This window comes from Tachypleus tridentatus, chromosome 12 (genome assembly GCF_004210375.1).
Source record: "Tachypleus tridentatus isolate NWPU-2018 chromosome 12, ASM421037v1, whole genome shotgun sequence".
NCBI lineage: Eukaryota > Metazoa > Arthropoda > Merostomata > Xiphosura > Limulidae > Tachypleus > Tachypleus tridentatus.
Window position 1 is genome coordinate 66,445,685 of NC_134836.1, and position 12,584 is coordinate 66,458,268.

At 40.7% G+C, this 12,584-nt stretch overlaps 1 long non-coding RNA gene across 6 annotated transcripts in view; it reads left to right on the forward strand.

Moving 5' to 3' along the window:
- LOC143233458 (uncharacterized) overlaps positions 1-12,584 on the forward strand; it is a 63,782-nt gene that overhangs the window by 20,453 nt on the left and 30,745 nt on the right. The gene's annotated exons all lie outside the window — the stretch shown is intronic.

Consider the following 12,584-nt stretch of genomic DNA (forward strand, 5'->3'; position numbering starts at 1 on the left):
TGCAATGTAAGGAAATTTTAGTCTAAATAAATAAAGATCTGCAACTTGTAGACTGAAGTTAACACATTGGAGTTTCTTGTACCAGCTATACTATAGTAAAGCTTTTCAGTAAGTAAAAAACAATACCCTGAATCTGAGGGTTGATGTTTGATGACCTGTTACCGCAAAAATGCGCTCCGCACTTCCGAACCAAGATGTACTATAATAATCACTGTCAAGTCTTATTTCGTCAAGCATGGGTAGCTCAAGAGTTAACGGCGGGCGCTTTTGGCTAGCTGCCTTTCCTCCAGTCTTTCGGTTGAATATTAGAGACGGCTATGAATAGATGAGGCTTTTATCTATATATCTGCAAAGCTTTACTATAGTCTAACTGGTAAGGTTTGCAATGTAAGGAAATTTTGTCTAAATAAATAAAGATCTGCAACTTGTAGACTGAAGTTAACACATTGGAGTTTCTTGTACCAGTTTGAATACATGTTGACCAAATTGCATAAATGTATTATCAAGTAAAAATTTCATGGCCTATAAAAATGTACTTGACAGAAACAGTGGTGATTTTCATAAGTGATGTGCCATATACAGTTTTGTGTTTACAGAAGCAGAAAAGTTATAAACTTGAGTTATCAAAAAACTATAATTATTTATGAAACTCTCTAATTTTATCAACATAAAAATTGGTGTAAAGATTGCTGAAATCAAATGTTTGTAATGTTATAGCTTCAAAGCCTTTAATTTTCCCTTAACATTAAATGGAATTACCATTGGTTACACATTGATTAATACTTGTTCTTTCTCTCTCTCTCTTTCTTTATTTAATAACATTGTATTATTTCTTTAAATGTTGTTTGATGTAATTCAGACCATTACCTATAATAATTGACAATTACTTGGTTATATTTTTTTATTGCTGTAATAAAACCTGTATTTTTACAGTATTTTTATGCAATATTAGAATCTAAAGTAATCTAGGTTTAACAACATTTGTTCTGACCAAATGTATATTAAAATCTGATAAAACAGAAATTTCAGTTTTATTGTTTATGGACTTTATTACCTGGATATTTTAATGTATTTAGATTTGCTAAGCTTTGTCATATTTTACACCTGGAAGATATAAAACAAAATGATAATTTTAGGTTTTATATATACATTTTAAAATAAGTAAGTATTGCCAATTACTCGGTCAACATTGCAGCATTCCACTGTGATTTGTTAGGCTTACTAACTAATCTGTGTTTTGGTAAGAAAAAAAAAAGTGTTGTTTTTTGGGATAACATTTTATTTTCCCCTTCCTATTAAGATGTAAGACAAATAATATTGAGAACTTCCCACTTTTTTAAGACTGAGTAAACCATGTGGAGGGAAGTATACTGATATTTCAAATGATTATTCACATGCTAGAGGCAGAAGTAGATATACATAAATAGGTGTTTACAAAAATGAAGATTTGGTCAGTACCCACAATGTTTGATTTGTTAAATTTAGTGATAACTATTCAAATAGAAGAGATAGGAAGTTCTTAATTTACTTTCCAGCTTTTCAATATTGGTAATTGAGTTTTTAATTCATAAGAAACTACAGTTGTTATATTTGAACATCACAAACATCTGATATCTACCAAAGCTGCAATCAACATACCAGTTAAAACACAAAATTTGGTATTTAAGAACTTTGTTGTAATACTTATCTTTAAAATTAAGAAATTAATTAATGTGTAATATTAAAATTTGAATTATAATCTACAGTGTGATACCAAACATATTGAAGTACATTCATAAAATTAGGTGACTAAAAGTTTGAGTATATGTCTACAAAGATGATGAAATCCCCTTTGACCCCTGACCACAGGAAGACCTGTAGTGAGAGGGTTAATGAATTTCATTATCAAACATTGACAAAGTCCATCAGACCAGTCTCATAACCATTTTTACTTGTTGCAGTTTTCATTCTACTATCATCACAAAATTAAACATTACAAGGTTTTTGCACATGAAAAACCAGGTTTTTTAGTGAAGTAATTTTTAATAGTTTAACATACCAGGATGAAAGGCTCACTTTTTACAGCCCTTACATTACTGGAGTGAGCCACATGAGCTTTATTTAACTGAGCAATACTTGAGTTCACATTAATGTCCTATATTGACTTATTTTATCATTCTAAAGTTTAAAATTAATTTATTCAAACTATGAAACAGTCAATATTTTGCAGTAAGTACTATACTATTGTCCTGTGAAAGTAAATATTTAGGACATGAACTGTTTCATTTTATAAATAGGTCAGTAGTGAATTTCAATATAATAATTAGATAATCTTCAAAGTTTTTTTTTCATTTTTGTGACATTACTCATTGAAAAAGCAATTTACTTTGACAAAATGTACTTCAGTTTTTTGACTGCTTAAAAAAGATGTAATTTCATGAGATGTTTTGTTGAAATGATTGTAAAATGTTAAAAAATTAGTGATAATAGGTTAACAAAGTAATTTTGTTATTATTTTTTCAACCCCTCTGTGTGGATTCAAGTACGTGGTGAGGGGACCTCCCAGGGAAGGTTCTGTTCTCTCAGTTTACCTCCTCTGGGATCTAAACATCCATCCACGTGTTTGCCGTGCGTGGCGACCCGTGAACGGGAGGAGTGGATCCTGGTGGTTGAGGGGTCCAACCCTAACACACCACTTTGGCCTCGAATTCCTGTAGATGGGCGGCCTTTGGGTCGCTACCCTTGGGTCATTAGGCTGGTCCACTTGGGCTAGGGTCAACCAACTACCAGTGTTGGAAGTTCTCAACAGGTGTTGTGGACATTGTATCTGATGCTGGTGTTTGGGTATAGTGCTCACGAAAACCTGTCGTTGCTGCAGTGTCCTTGCTTGACATTGTAGTGCTTCCCCTTGTAGGGCTCCATAGTGGGTGGGGCCAGTGGGCACCGAAATTTTCTTTTTTCCTATGGTCCTCTAAATAAAAATTTAAATAAAATAGTGAAAAAACAGTCAATAGGTAAATGACTACATCTTGAAGATTCTGAGCAGCAATGTTCAACATATGTACCACCTGTTATACCTTATTTTCTTATTCTACATTCTCTTTCAGAGAAACCTTCAGGGCAAATGTCACCCTTTTTTATTCAGAAGGGGCTGGAGGGACTTGCTGGCTCTCTAAAGTCAGTAAAGAAGCTTTGATCTGGAGACATATTGGTGGGAACATCCACATCTCAACACAGTGAATTCCTCTTGAATTCAAAGGCAATTGGGGATATACCTATTGAGGTTACATTTCATGCTACTTTGAATTCATCATGAGGAGTTATTGTTAAGAGAGATTTGAAGAACATCCCTAAGTCAGAGATTCTCACTGGTTTCTCCACTTGAGGAGTTTCTGCAGTGAGGCGTATCTCCACTCGCAAAGATGGAGTTACATTGCCGACCAGTATCCTCATTCTGACATTTACATCACCACATGCACCTGCTACCACGAAGGCAGGTGATCTTAATTGCAGTGTATGGCTCTACATTCCAAGCCCTCTCCTATGTTTACAGTGTCAGACGTTTGGTCACTCAAAGACATCATGTCGTGGTTCCCTGCCTTCCGCTCATTGTGGTGGCAAGGACTGTGATGCTTATGAGTGTGAAACGTACCCGCATTGTGTAAATTGCAATGGTTATTACCTGTCCTACTTTTGTTCTTGCCCTAAATGGTTGGAAGAAAAAGAGATGAAGTGTTTGAAAACGATTCTTAATATTACTTATTCTGAGGCTCGAAAACTGCTGTTCACCACTTCATCTTGGACATATGCTGCTGCACTTCGTTTCACAACTACAGTGGGATTGCAGACAGATCTTTCTGTGTCTCCAAGAGAATCGTTCTCAAAACAAATGAAAAGTCTTTTGATCTCAATGGTTAAAAAAGTTAATGAATCAATGTCTACACCTATCCATACATTCCAAGAAACCCCAAGATCTACATTTTTTGGTTCCAAGTACAGGCATTTCCTCAGAAACGTCTTCTTCCCCTACCTGAAGGTGCAAAACAGTCATTCGTTTGCGTCCTTAGTCACTAGAATTCTCTTCCAATGGCAAAGGCCTGCCCTGTTGACCCAGGGCACTATTCATGGAGGTTGATAGACCTCCGTCGATTAAAGACAGTAAAGAGAAAAGATGTGGTCGTAAACAGAAGGGTTCTCCAGCCAATTCACCTACACGTCATTAAAAATAGCCATCTTGATACAATGGAACTGTCGAAGTTTATGATCTAATCTGGATGACATCAAAACAATGATTGTTTTCTACAATCCTGTATGTCTTTTCTTACACCCCTCGGTGTGGATTCCTGTACGTGGTGATGGGACCTCCCAGGGAAGGTTCTGTTCTATCTGGTTACCTTCTCTGGGATCTAAACATCCACCCACGTGTTTGCCGTGCATGGCGACCCTTGAAGGGGAGGAGAGGATCCTGGTGGTTGAGGGGTCCAACCCTAACACACCACTTTGGCCTCGAATTCCTGTAGACGGGCGGCCTTTGGGTGGCCCCTTGGGTCAATCGGCTGGTCCACTTGGGCTAGAGTCAAACAAGTACCAGTGTTGGAAGTTCTCAACGGGTGTTGTGGACATTGTGCCTGATGCTGGTGTTTGGGTATAGTGCTCACGAAACCCTGGCGTTGCTGCATTGTCCTTCCATGACTTTGTAGTGCGTCCCCTTGTAGGGCTCCATGGTGGGTGGGGTCAGTGGGTACCGAAATTTTTTCTTTTTCCTATGGATCCTCCAAAAAATTGTAAAAAAACAGTCAATGGGTAAGCGACCGCGTCTTGAATACTCAGAACAGCAATCTTCAACATCAGTAACACATGTACCTCATTTTCTTATATTACATTCTCTTTCAGAAAAACCTTTAGGGCAAATGTCCCCTTTTTTTCTTCAAAAGGGACTAGAGGGACTTGCTGGCTCTCCAAAGTCAGTAAAGAAACTTCGATCTGGTGACATATTGGTTGAAACATCTACATCCCAACACAGTGAACTCCTCTTGAATTCAAAGGCAATTGGGGATATACCTATTGAGGTTACACCCCATGTTACCTTGAATTCTTCACGAGGAGTTATTGTTGAAAGGGATTTGAAGAACGTTCCCGAGTCAGATATTCTCGCTGGTCTCTCCACTCAAGGAGTTTCTGCAGTGAGGTGCATCTCCACTCGCAAAGATGGAGTTACACTGCCAACAAATACCCTCGTTTTAACATTTACTTCACCACGTGCACCTGCCACCCTCAAGGCAGGTTATCTCATTTGCAGGGTTCAGCCATACATTTCAAACCCTCTTCGATGTTTCCAATGTCAGAGATTCGGCCACTCAAAGACATCTTGTCGTGGTTCCCTGACATGTGCTCGTTGTGGAGGCAAGGACCACGATGCCTATGACTGTGACATGAACCCACATTGCGTAAACTGCAATGGTTCTCACCCCTCTTACTTTCATTCTTGCCCAAAATGGTTGGAGGAAAAAGAGGTGCAGCGTTTGAAAACGACACATAACATTAGTTATCCTGAGGCTCGGAAATTGCTGTCCACAACTCCATTTCGGACATATGCTGCTGCACTTCATTCCACAACTACAGTGGGAGTGCAGACAGATCTCTCTGTGCCTCCAAGAGAATCGTTTTCAAAATAAATGAAAAGCCTTTTGACCTCCGTGGTTAAAAAGGTTGATGAATTGACTTCCACACCCATCTCTGTTCCTCCCATACCTTCCAATAAACCTGAAGATCCACGTCCTTCAGTTTCAAATACAGGCATTTCTTGTGATACATCTTTTTCTCCCACCACAAGAGACAAAACAATTATTCTTTTGCGTCCTCAGTCACTGGATTCCCCTTCCAATAACAAAAACCTGCCCACCCGACCCAGAGCAGGATCCATGGAGGTTGATAGAGCTCCTCCGACTAAAGACAGTAAAGAAAAAAGACATGGTCGTAAACCGAAGGGTTCTCCAGCCACTTCACCTACCCGTTCTTAAAAATTGCCACCTTGATACAATGGAACTGTCGAGGTTTACGTTCTAATCCGGATGATATCAAAATGCTGATTGCTTCCTACCATCCTGTTTGTCTTTCTTTACAAGAAACATTTCTCAAAACTGCTGATACTGTCTCCATTCGGCAGTTTTCTTTGTACAGAAATGACAGGTTGTGTGATGGTCGAGTACATGGAGGGGTGGCACTGTTGGTTGATCAACACGTGCCCACCCTGTCTTTGTCACTCAACACACCCTTGGAGGCTGTAGCCATCCGTGTTTCCTTGGGTCATACCATCACTGTTTGTTCTCTGTACCTGTCCCCTGGAGAGACATATGATCAATCAGATCTTGATGCTCTCGTTGAACAGTTGCCATCTCCATTTCTAATCCTAGGGATTTTAATAGACATCATCCCCTCTGGGGAAGTGCTATTATTGATGGGAGGGGCATCTGTAGAGCGGATTCTCTCTGATCACAATCTTTCTCTTTTCAATACTGGTTCTTCCACTTACTTTCATGCACCTAGTCAGTCCTTTACCGTTATTGATCTCTCAGTTTGCTCCCCTTCATTATTCTCCCATTTTTCATGGAGGGTTGACAGTAATCCACTAGGCAGTGATCATTTTCCGATCCTTTCGAGATGCCACCCTACCCGCGTGCCCCGGTGGAAGCTGGATCAGGCAGACTGGTCCACTTTCACTGCTCTCGCAGAACTTGATCCTGCCATCGTAAATCAGCCATCAATAGACGACTGTGTAGCAGCGGTAACTGACTGTATTACACATGCAGCTGCTCAGTGTATTCCTAAAACCTCGACACGTTTTCCACGATATCCTCATCCGTGGTGGAATCCTGCTTGCCACTTAGCACGGAAGGCTCAAAAGCGGGCCTGGGATACTTTTCATAGATATCCCACACTTTAAAACCGGGTTGCTTTCCAACGGGCCTGTGCACATGCTAGGTGGGTAAGATGTCAAAGCCAGAAGGAATCTTGGATTAAGTTCACAACCAGCATATCTTCTACCACCAGTTCCAAGATCATATGGGACAGGATTTGAAAGGTTAATGGGCACTACAATTCTGTCCCCCTCTCGATCCTACTCTCTGATGGTCAGGAGGTGACTGATGTTCGGAACATCGCTAACACTCTAGGTGAGAGCTTTTGCCGGGTATCTAGCACTTCTGCTTGTTCCTCCACCTTCCTGGCCATCAAGACTCGGGCAGAGCGATCACCTCTTTCCTTTCGAACTGACTGTTTCTTTGACTATAATTGTCCCTTTACCCTGGTGGAACTAAAAATGGCCCTTCATCGGTCTGCCAGTACATCTGTTGGACCTGATGATATTCATTATGACATGCTGCACCATCTATCTCCTGCTTCTCTTGATGTCCTTCTGATTGTTTTCAACCAGATCTGGCAGGAGAATGTTTTTACTGATGCCTGGTGCCAGGCTATTATTTTACCTTTCACTAAGCCAGGGAAAGATCCCAAGATTCCTTCAAACTACCGTCCAATTGCTTTGACGAGCTGTCTCTGTAAGACATTAGAAAGGATGGTTAATGCTCGTCTTGTTTAGTTCCTTGAATCAAACAATCTCCTCTCGCTCACCCAGTGTGAGTTCCGTCGACAGCACTCCACCACAGACCACCTAATTCATCTTGAAACATCTATCAGAGAAGCCTTTTTCAACTGCCAACATCTTGTATCAATATTCTTTGACATAGAGAAGGCTTACGACACAACAAGGAGGTATGGCATTTTGCGAGACCTCCATACATGTGGGTTACGTGGCCATCTACCCATGTTTATTAAAAATTTTTTAATGGACAGGAGATTCCAAGTTCGTGTGGGTTCGACACTTTCCCATTCTTTTGTACAGGAACTTTGAGTCCCTCAAGGCTGTGTATTGAGTGTTACATTCTTCAGCATAAAGATAAATGCCATCACTGAACAACTCCCTCTCACTGTTTCGAATGGGCTGTATGTCGACGACTTTCACATCTCATGTCAGTCGTCAAACATGAGATATATTGAGCGGCAACTACAAACTGCCCTCAATTGTGTACAGAAGTGGACTCTAGCGAACGGCTTTAATTTCTCTCTCTCCAAAACTGTATGCATGCACTTTTGCCGTCGACGGGGTATTCACCCTGATCCTGAACTTCATATCGGTGAAGTTTTGCTGCCAGTGGTCCCGGAGACCAAGTTTTTGGGGCTTATCTTTGATCGTAAACTGACCTTTATACCACACTTAAAGCAGCTTCGGGTCAAATGCACAAGAGCACTGAACATCCTCCGTGTTCTCTCTTCTACCAGTTGGGGGGCAGATCGCTGTTCAATGTTAAAGGTATATCGTGCTCTTATTAGATCGAAACTCGATTATGGATCAATGGTCTATGGCTCTGCCAGACCCTCGGCCTTAAAGATGCTGGACCCCATTCATCACCAAGGACTTGACTCTGCACTGGGCTTTCCGTACTCTCCAGTTCAAAGTATATACATTGAATCTCATGAACCTTCTCTACACCTTCGCCGTTTGCAACTATCTTTACAATATACTTCAAACTTCATTCCTTACCAAAGCATCTCACCTGGAAATGTGTTTTCCTTCCTCGGTGGGCAGTACTTTTCAGAACAGACGATCTGTCATTGCTCCGTTTGGCCTTCGTGATCCGGCGCAATTGGATGAATTGGGTCTGTCCTTGGATAACATTGCAGATTCCATAGGTCGGCCCATCCCACCATGGCTTATTACAGCCTCCAAATGTGACCTTTCTTTCAGTCACCTAAAAAAGGCAGATACTCCAGATTGGAAGTACCGTCTTTTATTCAATGAATATCTTTCAAACAATCATTCAGTTCCCATTTATACAGATGGTTCCAAATCAGGTAATTCAGTGGGCTCTGCTATGGTTTGCTATGGGTAAGTATTTACGTGCAGAATCCCTTCTACAGCTTCTGTGTTCACTGCTGAACTGTATGCCATATCTCTTGTCCTGGATCATATTGCAGCTGAGCAGTACTCCAACTGCACTATTTATACTGATTCGCTTAGTTCTATACTTGCCTTGGAATCGCTACACATTAGCTCACATCCTATTCTCGCTGATATTCGAAACCGACTGGCCCATTTCTCATTAGCAGCTACTTCAATCCTGTTTTTCTGGATACCAGGCCATGTTGGTATTTGCGGGAACGAGCTTGCAGACATGGCAGCTAAATATGTCTGCTTCAGCACCATCACTCCTATGCCTATTCCGTACATGGACTATGGTGTTGTCTTCAAGGCTCGGCTCCGTGCCAGCTGGCAGTCCACTTCAAGTGAGCAACGCGACAACAAACTTTTTCAAATCAAACCCAAAATTGGACTTTGGCCATCTAGCTTCCACAATGTTCGGAAGGAGGAAGTTGTTCTCACTAGGCTACGCATTGGTCACAGTTTTTTAACTCATCATTTTCTTTTATCTGGAACTGATGCACCAATGTGTAGTTTGTGTAACACTCAAATCACTATCAGCCATGTTTTACTTTCTTGCCATCGTTACAATTCTCAACGACGGCAATATTTTAAACATATTTTTTCCCAGGGTCAGTCTGTAACATTGGACAGAGTTATTGGTGATGGTGACTCTGTTCACCTTGATAATGTTTTTAATTTTTTAATGGCCATTAATCTTTTTAATCTCATTTAAGTGTTGCATATTTATTCATTACACCTTTTTAATTGTGGTTCCTTTTTTACAGTCTTAATCTCTCTCATTCAATTTGGCATTGGACAATGGCCAGAACATTAAATAACTCAACACCAGGACTGGAAAGACCAACTTCAGGTGACTAACGCTACTGTTTGAACTATCCGTTTGAACTACTCGTTAGTCATCCTGACGAGTTGTTATTATACTTTTGCTGCATATCATTTCACACTTTTACTACTTTACTTTTTAGTACTGGCCATATTGACTCATAACCCAGAACCAGGACTGGAAAGACCAACTTCAGGTGACTGACGGTGAGTTTTATACTTACCTGTTAGTCTTCCTGGCGGGTTATGGTCATTACCATTCTGCTACAGGTAGTCCTTTACAACTTTGTTGACTGGATGTCAACATTGGTTTTTATGCCATTTTCTGTTTTAATTGCCGTTTTGCTTTTATCTTCAATTACTTTTACAACTTTTACTCCATTTACTTGACTTTTATCTTTTTACTGGACATTTGGCTACTCATTATTACGATTTTGCAGAGTGTCTTTTAAAACTTTTATTCTTTTACATTTTGATAATAGCTGCTATGACACATAACCCGGAACCAGGACTGGAAAGGCCAACTTCAGGTGATTGACGGTGGTTCTTGAACTTACCTGTTAGTCTTCCTGGCGGGTTATGATCATTACCATTTTGCTAGAGTAAGTATTTTACAACTTTGAAGACTGGATGTCACCATTGGTTTTTACACCATTTTCTGTTTTAATTGCTGTTTTGTTTTTACCTTCATTTACGTTTACAAATTCTACTCCATTTACTTGACTTTATCTTTTTACTGGACATTTGGCTACTCATTGTTACAATTTTGCTATGTATCTTTTAAAACTTCTATTCTTTTACATTTTGATACTGGTTGCTATGACATATAACCTGGATCCAGGACTGGAAAGACCAACCTCAGGTGACTGACGGTGGTTCTTGAACTTACCTGTTAGTCTTCCTGGTGGGTTATGATCATTACCTTTTTTGCTAGAGTAAATACCTTACAACTTCTTATACTCTGCCTTCTATCTTAACATTGTAGACTAGGTGTCAACATTGGTTTTATACTTTTTTGTTTTACCTTCATTTCCATTTATGTCTATTACTACATTTGTTTTTTTATTTTTTTTTACATTTTTACCAAACGTCTGGCGCAGATAGCCTCGCTCTTTGTGCCATAAAACACTAAATCAATCAATCAATCAACTTTCCTTACAGGAAACATTTGTGAAACCTGCCGATACAGTTACCTTTCGGCAGTTTTCTTTGTACAGAAATATCAGGCTGTGTGATGGATGAGTGCATGGAGGGGTGACACAGTTGGTTGATCAGTATGTGCCCACTCTGTCTTTGTCACTCAACACACCCTTCGAGGCTGTAACCATCTGTGTTTCCTTGGGTCATACCATCACTGTTTATTCTCTCTACCTGTCCCCTGGAGAGACATATGATCAATCAGACCTTCATGCTCTCATTGAACAGTTGCCGTCTCCTTTTCTAATCCTGGGGGACCTTAATGGACATCATCCCCTCTGAGGAAGTGCTGTTATTAATAGGAGCAGTTGCTCTGTAGAGCATATGCTCTCTGATCACAGCCTTTCTCTTTTTCAATGCTGGTTATTTTACTTATTTCTGTGCACCTAGTTAGTCCTTTACTGCTATTGATCTCTCAGTTTGCTCCCCTTCGTTATTCTCCCATTTTCCATGGAGGGTTGACGAGGCAGTGATCATTTTCCTATAATTTTGAGAGAAACTGGCTGTAGTCGATGCCACCCAACCCACGCACTCTGGTGGAAGCTGGATCAGGCAGACTGGCCCACCTTCACTGCTCTTGCAGAACTTGATCCTGCCATCGTCTATCAGCCATCAGCAGCAGTGTGGCAGCAGTAACTGACTGTATTTACAAGCAGCTGCTCAATGTATTCCTAAAACCTTGACACATTTTCCACTATATCCTCATCCATGGTGGAATCCTGCCTGCCACATGGCATGGAAAGGTCAAAAACAGGCCTGAGATACTTTCCGTAGATATCCCACACTTTCAAATCTCATTGCTTTCCAGCGGGCCCATGCACATGCTCAGTGGATAAGACGTCAAAGCCAGAAGGAATCTTGGATTAAGTTCACAACTGGCATATCTTGTTCCACCAGTTCCAAAGTCATATGGGACAAGATTCGAAAGGTCAGTGGGCAATACAATTCTGTCCCCCTTTCGATCTTACTGTCTAATTACCAGGAAGTAGCTGATACTCTAGGTGGAAGCTTTTGCTGAATATCTTGCACTTCTGCTTCTTCCTCCACCTTCTTAGCCCTTAAGACTCGGGCAGAGCGATCACCTCTTTCCTTTTGAACTGATTGTCTCTATGACTATAATCGTCCTTTTACACTGGTGAATTGAAACTGGCCCTTCATCAGTCTGGCAGTACATCAGCTGAACCAGATGATGTACACTATGACATGCTGAGCTATTTATCTCCTGCTTCTCTTGATATTCTTCTTTTTTTTTTTTGACTGGATCTGGCTGGAGAATGTTTTCCTGATCTCATGAGGCCCGGCATGGCCAAGTGTGTTAAGGCGTGCGACTTGTAATCTGAGGGTCGCGGGCTCGCATCCCTGTCGCACCAAACATGCTCGCTCTTTCAGCCATGGGGGGCATTAAAATGTGACAATCAATCCCACTATTCGTTGGTAAAAGAGTAGCCCAAGAGTTAGCGGTGGGTGGTGATGACTAGCTTCCTTCCCTCTAGTCTTACACTGCTAAATTAGGGACGGCTAGCACAGATAGCCCTCGAGTAGCTTTGTGCGAATTTCAAAAAACACAGATCTTATGATTTATATA